Source organism: Theropithecus gelada, chromosome 2, assembly GCF_003255815.1.
Source record: "Theropithecus gelada isolate Dixy chromosome 2, Tgel_1.0, whole genome shotgun sequence".
Classification (NCBI taxonomy): Eukaryota; Metazoa; Chordata; class Mammalia; order Primates; family Cercopithecidae; genus Theropithecus; species Theropithecus gelada.
The window spans coordinates 170068257-170082935 of record NC_037669.1 but is presented as its reverse complement, the minus strand read 5'-3'; the positions used below and the strand labels follow the sequence as shown (position 1 = coordinate 170082935).

Sequence of the window (14679 nt, the reverse complement as noted above, 5' to 3'; positions counted from 1 at the left end):
GTTAATCAGTTAACTCTCTGTTAAGATTCATATTGTTATTACTTAATAAAAGAACACCAAGATCCTCTTTTGTCATTCACAACCCTAAGCCTATGGAACAAGAGTCCAAGGACCATATGCCAGAGGTAGGAACACAAATGTTTAATAAAAGCATGAAATTATTTGTGATGTCAGAGACAAAATTTCAAAGTTAGAAGGGCCTCTGGGGAATGACTAGTCTGATCCCTTTGCTAACAACTGAGAACACAAAGGAGGTTCAATGTTCATCATCGAAAGTCTCTGCTCAAATATCATATCCCATCTGAATCTTCCTTTCTTTCTTCCCACCCAAAGGACTTCCTGACCCACACATCATGAGCAATAAGGTCTGTAGATGGTAAGATGTATCATTTTGTTTTATAACTGTGTTTTGTAACTACTGCTTCTTTCCACCCCCTCCAGAAGGTGCTTGAGGAACAGGTTGTACCTTGTCCTTAGTGCCTCCTAAGTCAGTATGTTGGATGATGATGGATTAATAACAAAGCAAATGAAGAAGCCACACGGCTACTAGCAGTACACATGTCTCTGAGTTTCAGAGAATTTTGCTGAAAACAATATGGCCCACGTGAGTCAAGTGAATTGTATTAGTTCTCTCAGGTGAAAAGAAGGGCAAAATGAGATTAGGATTTAGCTTTCCAGTGTTCTTTTTGTTTCATCAAGCTATTACCTACATGTAATAATAACAGAATACTAGAAATTCTCCTCACACCCTATAACAAAGTAGGCAACCCTATTAAGAGGCTTGGGAAAGACTTTGTTGCCAATAAGGATTCAGCTTCTTTTCCCTCTTATTTTGAAATGAGTTTATATCTACAAAAAACTCATTACTAAGCAGCCATTTTATCACAAACAGCCATTCGTAATTTAAAAAACTCCATAAACTTAGCAAAAGTGGAATAGAAGGAAACTTCTTTAACCTGATAAAAGACATCTATCAAAAACCTGACATCAACTACTATATTCAATGGTAAAATATTAAAAACACTCCCTTTAAATTGATGAGTAAGACAAGAATGGCTGTTATCCCCACTTCTAATCAGTACTGTACTAGAGATCATATTTATCAAAGTATGAAAATCAGAAGGAAAAATAAAAGGTATATGGATTGAGATAGAAGAAATAAAATAGTATTTGTAGTATATATATATGGGCTTTTTTTCCTGTGAACCTAAATACTACATATATATATGGGCTTTTTTCCCTGTGAACCTAAATACTATATATATGTATATATACACAATGTATTAAACTTAATAAAAAGAGTTTAGCGAAATTGCTAGATATAAGCTCAATATCCAAATATCAACTTCATTTCAATACACCACCAGAAAATGCAATTTTTTTTTTTTTTGAGACAGGGTCTCACTATGTTGCCCAGGCTAGTCTTGGACTCCTGGGCTCAAGTCATTCTTGGGTCTCAGCCTCTCAAGTAGCTGGGTTTACAGGCACGCATCACTGGACCACAACTGGCTCCTAGAAAATGTATTTTTAAATGAGTTGCAATAGGTCTTGTAAGGAAGCTATGAATAAAGTCATAAAAGATGTGTAAGATCTTTATGGAGAAAATTATATAAAACTCACTGAAAAATACTCATAAGAGTTAAATAAATGGAGAGAGATACCAAGTTTATGGGTAGGGAGACCTGATATCAGATGTCAATTTCCCCAAATTGATTAATCACAATTCCAATTAAAAAGTCCAACTGCTTTTTAAAACCAAAATTCGACAAGTTGATTTACAACTTTTTTTTGGAAGCTCAAAGAAATTCCTCAAACTTTTCCACACACATATGAAAACCTGATTTATGTCAACTGATGGGACTAGGAAAAGTTTTTATATTTGAAAAACAGAGAAACTGGATTTTTACCCTCAGTAAATAAACCAACTCTGTTGCAGATGGATTAAATATTTAAATGCAAAAGTCAAAATTTTAGAGTTTGACTGAAGAGAGTGACAAGGCAAGCCACAAACTGAGAAAAGATATTTGGATCATATAAAAGTGACCAAATGCTAGTGTTGAGAATATACAAGTTCCTAAGAATCAACTAAAAAAAAGACTAACTCTATTAAAAAATACATAGATATTTCCAAAAAAAGGGAAACACAAATGGCCAATAATCATATGAAAAATGCTCAATATCATCAAAATTGGGGAAATGAAACTGAAAATCACAATTCAGTAATATTATTTTACAAAATGCAAAGGCAAAAATAAATGCCAGATAAAACCATGTGTTGATGAGGATGTGGAAAAACCAGAACTGCTATGTACTGCTGATGAGTATGAGTAATCACTCTGGATAAGAACATAGGCTCATCTAGTTAAGTTGAATATACAGTTGACTCCTAAACAACAGGTCTGCATTGCGTGGGTCAACTTAGATGAAGTAAATTTCAAGAAAATACACTAGAAAAATTTGAGATTTGTGACAATTTGAAAAAACTTGCTGACAAAGCACTAGCCTAGAAATATTGAAGAATTAAAAGAAAGTTAGGAATGTCATGAGTGCACAAAATATACAAAGGTATTAGTTTTTCTCATTTACTACCAGAAAATATATACCAATCTCTTATGGAAAAGTTAAAATTATCCACACAAACGATACATGATGCCATGTGCATTTAAAAGAAACGTAAGCAAACACAGAGAGTATTAAATCACAATAAAATGCATAAAAGTAACTGTGGTACATACTGTACTACTGTAATAATTTTGTAGCCACCTCCTGTTGCTATTGCAATGAACTCAGCTATTGCCAATAGCTGCCTAAAATGCCTAAAATGCCATGTGACAAAAATCATCTCTGCATGAGCAGTTCATCTCTCCAGCAAATTGCATACTGCGGTAAAAACTGATCTCTCTCAGTTCTCGCCTATTTTTCATTGTGTTTGTGCAATACCATAAATCTTAAATAACACCATGGGATCCATATGAAGGGCCACTAGTGATTCTGGAAGTGCTCCCAACAAGCAGAGAAAAGTCATGCCATTACAAGGAAAAGTTGAATTACTTGATATACACTGTAGATTGAGGTCTACAGTTGTGGTTAGCTGCCATTTCATCTTGTAAACAGATGATGTAAACTTAGGGTAACAATAAACACAGTACAATACTGTAAATGTATTTTCTCTTCCTTATGACTTTCTTAATATTTTCTTTTTTCTAGTTTACTTTATTGTAAGAATACAGCATATATACATATAACATGCAAAATATGTGTTAACTGAAATGTTTATGTTATGAGTAAGACTTCTTGTCAACAGTAGGGTATTATTAGTAGTTAAATTTGGAGAAAGTCAAAAGTTATACATGAATTTTTGATGGCACGGGGGGTTGGTACCTCTAACCCCTGAGTTGTTCAAGGGTCAACTGTACACCTATTTTACAACATAGCAATTATACTCCCAGGTATATACTACAGAGAAACTTTTACATGTGTGTACCACGAGAAGACATTGAGAATGTTTATAGAAGCACTATTTATAATAGTAAAACTGGAGACAACACAAATGGCTACTGACAGAAAAATGGGTAGGAATACTATACAGCAGTGAAAATATACAGATTAACATGAATGAATCTTAAAAATATATTGAATAAAAAATTAAGACTAAAAAGAATATATACAGTATGATACTATTTCTGCAAAGCTTAAAAGCAAGCAAACAAGGATATATACTGTTGAGGGACCCATAAATATGAGGTAAGAAAAGAAAATGAGTAGGAAGAAAGTTCAGAAGAGTGGTTTCCTGGGTGGGAGCAGAGGTTGGAGAAGCAGCATACTGAGCTTCAATGGTTCTGGGTATGTTTTACTTCTCAGTGTGTGCAGTGGATTCAGGTGCTTTCTGTTTTATTACCAGGTTTTCTAATCTGCCATGTGTTAGATACGTTATTACATATGTACCAAATTCTTACATTAAGAAAAATTATGTCAAAATCTATCAATATGGTGAGAAAAGCAACGTGCTGCATATGTACAGTGTGATCCTACTGTACAAATTAAAAACAGATCCTACTCTTTAATTTATAAGATCCCACTGTATGAATTTACAGGTCCTATGGTATGAATATTTTATATTATTTATGGATACATATCTATGTCCAAGTCTTTTAAGAAATTATCTGGAAAGATAAACCTAAATTCATGATAATGGTTATGAGAACAACAACGGATGAGGGGGAGTGGGGAGATGGGAGGAAATAGATGTAGAGATGGGAAATGAAGCAGAGTTAAATTTTATTTCTAGTGTTTGATTTCTCTTGTTTAAAAAAAGATGAAGTAAATAAAATCACAGTTATCCTAGTTCATTGCAAAGGGCTGGAATATATTGAGAAGCAGTGGTGTAAGGGACTACAGTACAACATTCCTCCCCCATTGCCCCATCACCTCCTTCTCCTGAGGCTGGCAATGAGGCACAGACAGAGTATATTCAGCCCAGATGACAATAAAGCTTTGACAACAATAGCCTCTTGTTGCCAGACAGGCTCACTCACTCAGATGAATAACACACATGGTTATGCCTTGAGCTATAATTAAACCCAATACGAATAGATAACCTTATCAGAAGGAAGAGCTTAAAAGTAGAGAAAATTACAGGTTTATAGTTACAACATTACTTCAAGGTAGATGAATAAATTCAGTTAAAAAAAACACACAGGTGAGTGTATACAGCTATGAAATAACATACACAAACACATCTAGCAAATCCCAAGCTATAATTTCTCTGAGTCACTGTAAGAAATCTTAAAATAGCCTCCCAAGGTTGGTAACCACAGTAAATTATAAGATACAGGCTAAATAAGGAGTCACTACCAAATAGTGCGGCTGAGGAAGGGACTCCGAAGTAGAAGACGGCAGTATCCCACCAAGAAGGGCAATGTCTGCAGATAACATAAACCCAGTTTTTGCCCATTCTAAGTTTTATTTGGCTCTCAGTCAGAACTCCAAGTTGTATTGGTTCTTTGAAGTTAGTCAGCTGTCTATATAGTTATTAACAGTGGACTAAAATAACCCAGCTAATATTATCACTCTGAATTGGTTTATGCTGTCAAAGTGTGCCTCTTTAAGAAATCTAGCCAGTAGCAACAAATTATCTTGATAACCGACTAGTCTTCTAAAATGCATATAAAACTAGCCTACAATCACAGCACTTTGGGAGGCCGAGGCAGGAGGATCATTTGAGGTCAGGAGTTCGAGACCAGCCTGGCCAACTTGGTGAAACCCCATCTCTATTAATAAAATACAAAAATTTGTCAGGTGTGGTGGTGGGCGTCTGTAATCCCAGCTACTTGGGAGGAGTATCTGGGATACTCCTATCCCAGGAGATAGGAGATGGGATACTACCTGAGGCAGGAGAATTGCTTGAACCTAGGAGGTGGAGGTTGCAGTGAGCCAAGATCACACCACTGCACTCTAGGCTGGGTGGCAGAGTAAGACTCTAGACTCTCAAAAACAAACAAACAAACAAAATGCATATAAAACTAATACTCTTTCCCTTATATAAATTTTTTTTTTTTTTCTTTTGAGACGGAGGCTCGCTCTGTCGCCCAGGCTGGAATGTAGTGGCCAGATCTCAGCTCACTACAAGTTCCGCCTCCTGGGTTCACGCCATTCTCCTGCCTCAGCCTCCCGAGTAGCTGGGACTACAGGCGCCCGCCACCTCGCCCGGCTAATTTTTTGTATTTTTTAGTAGAGACGGGGTTTCACCGTGTTCGCCAGCATGGTCTCGATCTCCTGACCTCGTGATCCGCCCGTCTCGGCCTCCCAAAGTGCTGGGATTACAGGCTTGAGCCACCGCGCCCGGCCAAAAATTTTAACATTTTAGAAATCATCTAACATTTTAGAAATGTATCACTTGAAATCCCAAAGCTTACAGCAGTGGTTCTTGAACTGCACAGCCCTCTGCCCCACTCCTATTTGGATATGTACTAGTTGAGAACCCAACATCCAAAACTTTGCTGTATATGGTAGCCATGTGGCTATTAAGCACTTGAAATGTGGCTAGGGCAAATTGAAATGTGCTGTCTGTATGTGGAAAATATACACCAAAGGTTGAAGACTTAATGCAAAAGGAAGTAAAATAGCTCATTAATAATTTTAATTACTATTTACCTATTAATTTGATAATTTTAACGAACAACTACATGTTGAAATGGTAATACTTGGAATGTACTGGCGTAAAAATTTATTAAAATACGCTTCACCTATTGCTTTTTCCTTTAGTGTGGCTATCAGGAAATTTAAAATTATATACGTGGCTCACATCATATTTCTGTATCATGAATCGAGAATTGAGAAAGAAATCTGTAGACTGGGCCGGGCGCGGTGGCTCAAGCCTGTAATCCTAGCACTTTGGGAGGCCGAGACGGGCGGATCACGAGGTCAGGAGATCGAGACCATCCTGGCTAACATGGTGAAACTCCGTCTCTACTAAAAAATACAAAAAAAACAAACTAGCCGGGCGAGGTGGTGGGTGCCTGTGGTCCCAGCTACTCGGGAGGCTGAGGCAGGAGAATGGCGTGAACCCGGGAGGCGGAACTTGCAGTGAGCTCAGATCCGGCCACTGCACTCCAGCCTGGGCAACAGAGCGAGACTCCGTCTCAAAAAAAAAAAAAAAAAAAAGAAATCTGAAATCTGTAGACTGTTTTTTCTTTTAATGATCACTTATCTCTCAAGCTGATCAAATAAAATTTGGTGCCGGAGGACACTTGCAGTACAGAGCAATGATGAAGAACATAAACAGGCTCCGGAGTCAGATTAAGTTGTCTGAATCCTAGCCTTGGCATTTAAAGCCTGGTAGGACCTGGGTAAATGTGTAATTTTTCTATGTCTTAGTTTCCTTGACTGCAAAATGAGATAATTATAGTACCAATCTTGTAAATTTTTAGTAGAATTGTACTCACAGAACTTGGAAAATAGTAACCCTCCAAAGGTCAGTTGCTGTTGTGGTTGCTGTTACATGTTGTAGATGATCAAAAATACACTCAAAGAGGCTGTTTTGTAAATTTATAAGAATGGTTTCAGAACTGAAAATCAAGGCTACAAAGATGTGTACATCAAAAAATAATAGTAATGATTCTGTAAACTAATCTTATGATGTATATTTAGACATAGCAGAACTTTAGAAAACGTGTATATTCACTGCTGCCACTCTTAGGAAATTCAAATTATCAATGAATAGAATGTTTATTTAACATCAGGATTTTCAGGTATTAGGTTATTTAGTAATGTTTTCCCACTTGCAACATTCCGAAAATGATCAATTCCCTTACTGTTTTATTTTCAGATTTTTTTTTTTAAATAAGAAAAAAACCTAAAGCTTTCATAGTTAAATTTCAAAATAAAAACACAATGAGGTAAATCTTTTAGAATGAAAAATATCAGCAAATTACGATTTGGCTGAATGCCCAAGGTTGCTGCTTCAGGAGAAATTCTGCAACGGAATCAAACCACGTTCAGCTTCCCATGCTGCAGCCTACAGTGGAGGAGCCCCTATGTACAGCTGAAATAGTACATGTAATAAAAGTCATGAAAATAATTAGGCTCTCACTGTCTTTACTTAAGATCATAAGATGCTTTTAATATACTGAATACTTTTCAATCTGCTGTGCCACATCTGTGATTCTAAGACCAAGAGTTTTTGGCTCTGTCTACTGCTTTTTCACTTAACACTGACTTTGGGACAGGTAAAGAGGAAGGATGCCTTGGCAATGTTGGGATTCTGGCTCCATAGAAAGAATATGTCTGACTTGCCACCACTTTTCACTTAACCTTTCTGTGCCTCAATCCCTTCGTAAGTAAAATGAGATAATGGTACCTCAAAATAAAGTAAAATATCTCATTAGTAATTTTAATAATTACTCTTTATCTATTTAATAATTACAGGTTAATAATAATTACAGGTTGAAATGGTGGGCTAAAAATGTATTAAAATAAAATTCACCTATTTCTTTTTTCCTCTTTTTAATGTGACTACTAGGATATTTAAAATTACATACAGCTCACAGTATATTTCTACATCATGAATCAAAGAAGTTGGGAGGTTATTGGGAGGTTTAATGATATTATTACAAAAAAAGTGCTTAGAACCTTGCTTGAACATACCAAATGCTGAATAAACATTAGCTATGTATATTATAAGTCTAAATCTTGATTGAAGGGATTATAATTGATGGCATAACTAGAAGAAATTAAAGGGGAATGGGCTTTTTAAAATTAATATTCATAGAATAAGCTAGCTGAATATAAAGTTTTAACGGCAATGGATACCTAAACTGTGTGTTTAAAAAATCTAATCATACTACACAGCAAGTGAGAATTGCTGTCTGTTAATCCCACAACCCAGTGAAATTCTCTTACAATATGTGTGTGACTGATCAGGTAGGGAACATCTTGTCTGAACAATAGGTGTTCAGTCCCTGTAAATCCAGGGAACTGACCTGAAATTACTAGGGATGGGGTAGTGAGAAGATGAGGAGGGGATTTTTCAAAAGCTTTAGCAATCCTTGCTTATAAGCAGAGTCCATGTAACTGAATTCATCCTTCCTGTGGGAAAGTACATTGTTCACATTCAAACTATATACTGCACCTATGTCCAAAGCCCCTTTGGAAGCTAGCTGCAGGGATATTGAGATTTTGGCATACAACACAATAATGAAGGTGTTTCTCTAGTGGCAGTCTCCCTCTAATTTAGGGTTCTACTCCATTTTGTTTGTCCTCTTCAATGTCTGCCTACTTAGGGGCTCTACCATCAGCTACCTAGTCTTTTCACCTTCATTCTGGGTATCTCATTATCTACCTTTGACAATCACCTACCAAACTGTTAGCATCTCTAATCTGGTCATAAATCTGAGAGTCATCCTTGACCATGCCTCTTTTTTCTCCTCTGCTCTAAGTCCCCCAAATCCTGTTGAATCTTACTTCAGTGTTATCTCTGTACTATGATTATTGGCCGCATCAGCTCTCATGTAGATTATGGCACCAGCGTCTTGCATGGTTTCCCTGCCTCCAGTTTTGCTTCCTTCCAATCTGTTCACCAAACTGCAGATAGGGTAATTTCCAGAAACTCCTTTAAGTAGGATCTTTTGCTTCCCTGCTTTCTCTAGGTTCTTCATGATCAAGCCCAAAGTTCTTTGTAGCATACAAGGTCTTTCATAAAGAATTGGCTCCCGCTTACACTTCTGGTCCCACCCCTTGCCATCCCAAAGCTCCCCTTCAACTCGATTACTCCAATCATACTGGAATTACTTGCAGAGCTTTCAAGAGAGCTGGGCTCTTTCTTGTCTCCTGGCTTTTGCATAAGATGTTCTGTAGGTCTGACCATTCTATTTGACCCCTAGTCCATAACTTAGCTGCAACCTTTCCAATCTGCTAAAAGCTGTACTAGGTTCTCCTTTGGAAGTGGTAACATTCTGTGCAAATATAAACGTTATAAAAACATATACATAGGACCTCTAATTTTGGTGGAAAAAGACATATTAAGAAACAGTATTAACTGGATCATAGGAAAAAAAGAACTCTATACTGACAGTGAAAAGGCATTCCCTATGCCCCCAGAGGGTGTTCAGAAACAGGCCTGTTCTGTAGTGTCTGAGAGGAGGACAAATGAAGACTAGTATTCCATAAACCCCTGAGATTCCCTGTATTTGTATTAATTTCTTCTAAAAACCAATACTGCCAAAGTCTACGAAAACATCTTAGGAAGTTAGCATATAATAGTGCTGATAGAAAAGATCCATTTCATACACTAAACTCCATGCAGAACTGGACTGTTAATTTTATCCTCCATAAGGCTTCTTTCTAGTCCTTAAACATCTGGTTCTAATTCTCCTGAAATATTCCAAGAAAAATAATTATTTTGTACTTTTTGGTCAGTGAGTGCTTAATAAACAGGAATGATGTTTACCCTCAATCACACTTTACAGATTTGAGATGTAAAGACAAAAAAAATGATTTTGGTGATCTTTCACCAAATATCATTTTAAAGTCACTATTGTTACCTACTCTGTACCCTTTGTTATCACTGTCAACAACTTAGCAGAGAGGAAGAAATAGAAGAAAAAGAGTATTTTAAATGAAAAAATAACTACTACTTAATAATCATAATACTTCCCTTTCCCAGGGAAAGTAGCAGCCAGCAAGCTTAGAGAGTAAACTAGCCTTCTATGAGTCACTGAGAAAGGAAGACTTCTTCAGCAAGTTCATGACACTCCTCGACTTCCCTGCCTCTTTTTTGTGTTACCTGTGTGTATATTTCATTTTCCCAATGTGTGGATACACTGCAATGAGTACACAACTATGCCAACAGACTTAAAATTTTAAGACACATAACTGTATAAAGTAGTGAGCAGGGATAAGTAGAGAAATTGGGAAACGGGAAGAAAGACTACAGGGAAAAACTGTATAATCTTCCTTTTCTTTTTAAGCTACACTTTTATAATACGCATTTACTTGTAAACATAAAGACCAACCACGGAATCAACAAGAACTAAGTCTTACTTTTTACAGGTTGAGTATCTCTTATTGAAATGCTTGGGACCAAAGGTTTCCAGATTTAAAATTTTCAAATTTTGGATGTTCAACCTGTATATACATGGGTTGTTAGAAATAGGTTATGATTATAAAGACTTTGGAAACCATCTAGATTTCAACTTTTTTTATAACACAGAAGCAAGCAAGCATTAGAACTGGAATAGAAATCCATTCAGTTGGACAATTAGGCATAAAATCAATCAGAATTAAAATACTGAATTACAAAATCTGCAATCCTTTAATTAGCTGAAACGACTCTAGAAATGAGCTGTGTTGTTCTCAACCTTTTTTCCCCTTTTCCACTATACCTTTCTCTCCTTGCAGTAAAAATGGCTCACTTCAGCAGTGATTCTCAGCATGTATATAGGGGGAAGGGGAAAGAAAGGAATACTTAGGAAAAATGAAAAGGCTCCTTCCCTGCTGAACGCTTCCACTGAAAGCCTTCACTTCAAAGGCAATAATATTAAGGGTCAGAAAAGTGAAGTGCTTTGCCCAAGGTTACACCCAGAGAAGAAAATCTGAACCCTCTAATCCAGGGTTCCCCAACTCCCAGTACCAGTCCGTGGCCTGTTAGGAAGCAGGCCACACAGCAGGAGGTAAGCAGCAGGTGAGTGAGCAAAGCTTCATGTGTATTTACAGGCGCTCCCCATTGTTCGTATTACTCGCATTATCCCATGACACTGTTGTTGTTACCAGGCAAAGTAAGAAACTAGTAGGGCTCACCTCTTCCTTGACCTCTGCACTTATACCATGGCAACAGTAAGTTTCTCTTTAAGGGCTCTAATTTCCCTTTTCTATATCAGTTGTATGACATCTTGCATGCTAATGTCTTCTTCCTGTCAGATCATTGGTGGCATTAGATTCTCATAGGAACACAAACCCTACTGTGAAGTGTGCATGCGAGGATCTAGGTTGTGCGCTCCTTATGAGAATCTAGTACCTAACGACCTGTTACTGTCTTCCATCACCCTCAGATGGGACTGTCTAGATGTAGAAAAACAAGCTCAGGTCTCCCACTGATTCTACATGATGGTGAGTTGCATAATTATTTCATTATGTATTAATGTAATAATAGAAATAAAGTGCATAATAAATGTAACGTGCTTGAATCATCCCAAAACCATCCCCCGACCCACGCCATCTGTTGAAAAATTGTCTTCTATGAAACTGGTCCATGGTGCCAAAAAGGTGGGGGACCACTGCTCTAATTTTAAAGTGAAGACTCTTACCCTGTCACTACTCCTGCCAATTAGATACGAAGACTGAAGAAAAAAACCAGAAAGGTAACCATTATGATAAACTACCCTGCTTGACGGACCCAGAGATTAAGATGCACATTGGAGTGTATTTTTCAACCTTTTCTTCCTGGGCATGTTTCAAATATGTAATGAAAGGCCTCAAGATACTCAGGGTTTCCAGAAATAGCCTCTCTTATCTGTACTGTAAGAACACTTGGGCCTGTGAGCTAGCCAATGTAGCGAAGAGTATTTCTTAAATTAATTCCACCCCCACCTCCCACCTGTTAGAGAGGGAAGCTGTGGAGTTTTAATGTATCTACCCATCTTATCTGCAGTATAAACAAGCTTTTGACAAGAATGCAAACCACTGCTGTCCCTACACAGTTTTCAGGAAGCCAAATCCCTTCTCAAAAATTTTCAGTTCTCAAAAATGTTACCACTCATACATGCGGAATGTAAAGCTCCCTATGCAATTCTAATTGCATAATTATTACTTTCTAATATTTACAAAAGTAATCACAGTAAAAATTCCATTTAGAAGTTAAGATGGGGCAGATCGGAGGGACAGTTAACTATCTTAGACAGATTAGTTAAGGTATGTAATTTGTGTTCTCACTCAAGTGGGAGTTGAACAGTAAGAACACATGGACACAGGGAGGAGAACATCACACACCAGGGCCTGTCGGGGGGTGGGGGCGCTAGCGGTGGGATAACATTTGGAGAAATACCTAATGTAGGTGATGGGTTGATGGGTGCAGCAAACCACCATGACCCGTGTATACCTATGTAACAAAACTGCACGTTCTGCACATGTACCCCAGAACATAAAAGTCTAATTTTAAAAAAAAAGAAATGTAATTTGCATAGTTATTATCAAGACAAATTGTTTCTAAAGTAGGTTAAATACCTACAAGACACTCAATACACTTTTCTTTGGCTGAGAACATCTTTTGTTTCTTGGCTATCTATGAAAATAATAAACAATTTCTTCATACAGTTGTCTAGTTTATTCCTAAAAAGGTTGGCTGTGATATCCCACTATCTGCATTTTTTTTTGTATTCCTTACACAATCTTCTAGCTCCAAGACCCATCATCACTGTCCTCTTCTACCATGCTGTTTGGAAGCCAACGTTACCAAAGCAGAGGAAGTGGAAGACAACGCAACCAGAAGACTAACAGCAAAAGTGACCTATACACAGAGACACTTAATAAATGCTTGTTGAAGAATAATAAAGAAATATCTATCGTAACACATGAATCTATTACCATAAATAGTGGTAAAGAAAGTATGCTTCAGATCCAGAGATGAAGGGTCCAAAGCCTGGCACTGCCACTTACCTTGTAACTCAGAACAAGTTACTTAATCTCTTGATGTTACAGTTGTCTATCTCTGAAAAAGTAGCTACTTCAGAAAGTTGATGTGAGCATCAAATGAATTAATATATGTAAAGTACCTAGAACAGTGCCTGGCTCATAGTAAGGGCTATGTAAGTTTATGCTATTGATGGTGGTGGTAGCGCATCTGGATTGGCCACTGTGGGGACACTGGCCATAGTGGGGGAGGCATGTCTGGGGCTGTGCGCTCTGTGAAGCTGGCAGGGGCAGGGAACAGGTGATCCCAGAGGAAGCCCCAGACCCTACCGAGTTGGCAGGGTGGGGGCCTGCACTTCTAGGCGCAGCTGCAGCTGCCCAGCAGTGGTTCTGACCTGGGCATCCCTGTGCTCTTAGGACCTGGAAAGCCCCCTGCCCCTGCAGGCTCGTAAGGGTCTGCTCCCACTCCCCGGCCTCTTCCTGGTCCCAGCACCTGCTCCAGTGCAGAGCAAAGTTATAGCTGAGCCTGGGCACTGTTGCGACCTGGCTGGGTGTGCACACACTTGGGGTGGTGCTGACATGCCAGCCCCCCCATCCCCACCACTTTGGCTCCCTCTGAAGCTTTGGGTGCTGACGAGCTCAGGGAGGGAGGCCGGGGGTGTTGAGGGAAACTCAGCATGGGCCTGTAAGCACCCCTCAGCATAGACAGCCTGGGCACCACAGACAGCATGTTGATGGTGGTGGGAGGCAGACAGGAACCGCCTGAAGTCTGGGGACTGGGCTGCCAATCCAAGGTGGAGTATGCAACCCAGAGTGAGAACTTCATTGATGCCTCTTGGTCAGTCAAATGGTGCTTTTTCTAGGCCCGACCATGGACCAATCAGCACATACTTCCTTCATTCTGAGCACATAAAAACCTCAGACTCAGCCAGACTCAGACACTCATTGGTATAACCTGCCTGCTGCAAGGAGTTACCCACTTTGGATCTCCTGAGAGCTGTTCTGTCACTTGATAAAGCTTCTCTCTGTCTTGCTCACCCTCCAGTTGTCTGCATAACCTCATTCTTCCCAGACGTGGGACAAGAACTTGAAACCTGCAGTGGCAGGGCCAGGTCAGCTCAGGAGCCGTTGGCCGGAGCAGGACGGTGGGACTGAAAGAGCTGTAGTACAAACAAGCTGAAACATGCCCCTGTGAAAACATGCTCTCCTCCATTTGCCACGCTGCAGTCAAAGATAAAGAAGAGCTGCAGCTCTCCTGGGAACCCAGATCTCAGGGCTCCCTGAGCCAGAGCCGTGACATACTGTAATACCTTCTATGGGGCTCTGCAGTTCCTGGCATCTCTGAGTTTTCAGATGCCACTGCATTCCCCTTGTCTGGATGTGGGTGCCTGCAGTGGAAGCCTCTTGTGGTATATCTGTTACAGCTACAGCCTTGCACAGAGATGGCACCCATAGCTGCCCACCTTGCCACAGGAGCTGGTGTACCTGGCTGTGTGCAGTGACCAGACCTCACGATTGCTCACTCACACACTCCTCGCCACTTTGTGCCTGGCTCAC

At 39.0% G+C, this 14679-nt stretch overlaps 1 protein-coding gene across 2 annotated transcripts in view; it reads right to left on the bottom strand.

Annotated features, from left to right (window-relative positions):
- The window catches only part of UBE2E2 (ubiquitin conjugating enzyme E2 E2), a 380097-nt gene that overhangs the window by 87341 nt on the left and 278077 nt on the right, over window positions 1–14679 (bottom strand). The gene's annotated exons all lie outside the window — the stretch shown is intronic.